This window comes from Suncus etruscus, chromosome 3 (assembly GCF_024139225.1).
Source record: "Suncus etruscus isolate mSunEtr1 chromosome 3, mSunEtr1.pri.cur, whole genome shotgun sequence".
NCBI classification, from domain to species: Eukaryota; Metazoa; Chordata; class Mammalia; order Eulipotyphla; family Soricidae; genus Suncus; species Suncus etruscus.
Genome location: NC_064850.1, coordinates 117,764,370 through 117,767,978, shown reverse-complemented (window position 1 = coordinate 117,767,978; position 3,609 = coordinate 117,764,370). Strand labels below are relative to the sequence as shown.

Genomic DNA, 3,609 nt, shown 5'->3' with positions numbered 1-3,609 from the left:
TTCTGGAACTCTCATCCACTGCTGGTGGGAACGCCATCCATATTGAAAAACAATATGGAGATTCCTCAAAAAAAAAAAAAACTGAAAATTGAGCTCCCATATGATCTAGCTATATCACTCCTAGGGATAAACCCTATGAACACAAAAACACAATACAAAATACCCTCTGCACACCTATATTAATTGCAGCACTATTTTCTACAGCCAGAATCTGGAAACAACCCAGATGCCCAACAAGAGATGAGTGTCTAAATGAAATAAAACAAAAAAGACAAAAAAAAAAAAAAAAAAGAGACGAGTGTCTAAAGAAACTGTGGTGCATATACACAATGGAATACTATGCAGCAGTCAGGAAAAATGAACTCATGACATTTTCCTACACATGGAAGGACATGGAAACTACTATGCTGAATGAAATGAGTCAGAGGGAGAGAGATACACACAGAATAGTCTCACTCATCTGTGGGATTTAAGAAAAATAAAAGACATTATTGTACTTATACCCAGAGACAATAGAGATGAGGGCTAGAAGGACCAGCCCACAATATGAAGTTTACCACAAAGAGCGGTGAGTGCAGTCAGAGAAATAACTACACTAACAACTGTCATGACGATGGTAGTGAGTAAGAGAAATTGAATGCCTGACTCGAATACAGGTAGGGATTGGAGAAGGAGAAAGATGGGGAGCATTGCTTTGGTGGAGGGAATGTTGCACTGATGAAGGGGATGTTCTTTTTTTTTTTTTTTATAACTGAAACCCAACTACAAACATGTTTGTAATTATGGTACTTAAATAAAAATATTTGAAAAAGTCCACCTTTTCTATGGTTGTTGCTTTTGTGATTTATCATTCAGTTACAAAGTCTTCAAACTAAGATGGGCACTTTGTAAAGACATGGGGCATTTTTGGCTAACTTGTAACTTAACAAGGGACATTTTTGACTAACTTGTATGCTGTTCTAAATTCACTTCCCAATTTTTTTTTTGGGTCACACCCGTTTGATGCTCAGGGGTTACTCCTGGCTAAATGCTCAGAAACCGCCCCTGGCTTGGGGGGACCATATGGGATGCTGGGGAATTGAACTGTGGTCCTTCCTTGGCTAGCGCTTGCAAGGCAGACACCTTACCTCTAGCGTCACCTCACCGCCCCTCACTTTCCAATTTTTGTAGTTATTTTTATATTTTTGTGCAAGCAATTAAGCCACCTGAAAATAGTTAATTATTTTATTATTTTAATGAATATTTTATTGCTTTATTGGACAGATTATGCTAGGTCACACAATGTAGAGTTAATGTATAAAAATTAATTGTGTCTTTGGGATAAATTCATCAGTATTTCATCATGAAGTATGATGTTATCTATTAGTTTTTTAATTGTTAGCCAACTCCAGATTAAGAAGAAAAAAATACTTTTTATTCCTAGCTTGTTGAAAGTGTAAAAATAAAAATAAATGATATTAAATTTAACCGAGTGCCATTTTTTAAACAATGTAATAGCAATATTATGATTTATTCAGACACCATGATTTACAAAGCTTTTAATCATAGGTGTTCAACTCCAATCTCATGTCTCCAACTCCAGTCTCATTATCCTAGCTATACTCTGGTCTTAGTCCACCTCTGAACTTGGGGATCACTCCTGGAGGAACTGGGGAGAACCATATGTAATGCTGGGGACTGAACCAGGTTGAGCATATACAAAGAAAAAGCTCTACCTATTGTTCTATCTTCAGCCCCTGCTGCTATACTTTAAATTTTAATTATTCTAGTTTTGTTTCCATGGCTTCAGTCATACTGGGTCCAGTGATTTAATTGTATACAGGCTCCCACTCTGTACTATAGAAGATCCCAATGCTTCAGTTCCCTACTCTCTATTTTACTTCAGTTTTTAAATCAATTGATGAATTAGATTGATAGAATAGCATATAGGGTGCTTGCCTTGCATGCAGCTGACCTGTGTTCAAGCCCCAGATCCTCCCGCTAGGATTTCTGAATCTCTGCTAGGAGTGATTCCTGAGCACAGAGTCCTGAGCACTGCTAGGTGTGGTCCTCAAACACATATATATATTATATAATATATAATTGATTTTAATATATAATAAATATATATATACACAATTGGTCCCAAATATATTTATATAAAGTATATATAATTTTATACAATTCATATAGTATAATATCAGTATACTTTATATATTATATTTATATATTAATTAGATATATGTTTATATAATAACATGAGTATAGTAATTATATTATAAATTATATATAAAATATGTAATTGTTCTTGTTCCCCAAACAACTATATATTAATATATGTAAAATATAATCAGCTCAAATCATCATGTGTTTTTTTTTCTTTTAGGTCTGTTAATATTCTTGACTTTCATTTTTAATAGAATCCAAATTTATTATTACAACCAACTTTTATTAACAGACTATAAATGTATTTATTTTTTTTTGATTTTTGATTTGGGGACCACATTTAATGGTGCTCAGGAATTCTTCCCTGCTCTGTGCTCAGGAATCATTTCTGGTGGCGCTCCAGGAGACCACATGTACTTGGATATTGGACTGAACATCTTCCTTACAAGCATCTTGTTAGCCCATTAAGTATATCTCTGGGCCAGATTACAACTTTCTTCTCTTTTTTTTTTTGTAAAGATTGATTTATTGGTGACAGTTAAGTACAAGTTAATAAATATTGATACCAGAGAACTCAGATTAGTGATCCATTTTTTCAGTTGACTGTTGGGGTAATAAATTGAAGTCAATCTTGCTTCTTGGGAAATGAAGCCATAACCAGCTGATATATGGCATTTGCTGTTCCACCAACTATCAGAATCATAGTGGCTCTATACAGGAGGGCATCAGACACCCCACCCTTTAGATGTATTGGAATTCCATTATCCTCCTGAAATAGTTTTTGTTTCTCTGGCACCTAATTTTCAAACTGCCTGGGAGAAGCAGTACTTATGGTTCTCTGGGTAATCTGATGAAGAGCCATCAAATTCCGCAGCATCTTGCCTAATGACCTCCGACTGAGATGCGGACTGAACTGTAGCAATCCAGATTACAACTTTATGGTACTATCCTTCATACACTCAGTAGTTCAAGGTTTTATTAAACAGAAATAAAGTAATGTATCATGGCATTGCTTTTTTCTTAAATTAATAGTAAAAAGTATAAAAATTAAAATGTAAATCAAATATAAATTACGAGTATGTAAATTAAACACAAAAATTAAAATGTAAATACAAAAGTATGCAATAGAAAAGAAACGACCTTTATTGTCAAACAGATGAACAAATTCTCGGACCTTCTGAGATATACTGAAATATCCACGTTATAAGATGTATTTCATTTTTTTTATGAGCAAATATTTTTGAGATATTTATTTAGGCACCATAATTACAAGCATAATTGTAGTGGGTTTCAGTCAAAAACAGAACACCCCCTTCATCAGTGCAACGTTCCCACCACCAATGCCCTCTGTCTCCTCCCTCTCCCTCCGCTGCCTATATTTCATTTTCAATGCTTCTTCCCTCCATCTATTGTGCCAGGGATCAAACTCAGGATCTCATACATAAAGAACAAGCTCTCTGTAAT

General features: G+C 34.6%; 1 pseudogene; it reads right to left on the bottom strand.

The window, feature by feature from the left end:
- Positions 1 to 2,638: 2,638 nt before the first annotated feature.
- Positions 2,639 to 3,023, bottom strand: LOC126003822 (cytochrome c oxidase subunit 7A2, mitochondrial-like; annotated as a pseudogene).
- Between the last annotated feature and the right edge of the window lie 586 nt (positions 3,024 to 3,609).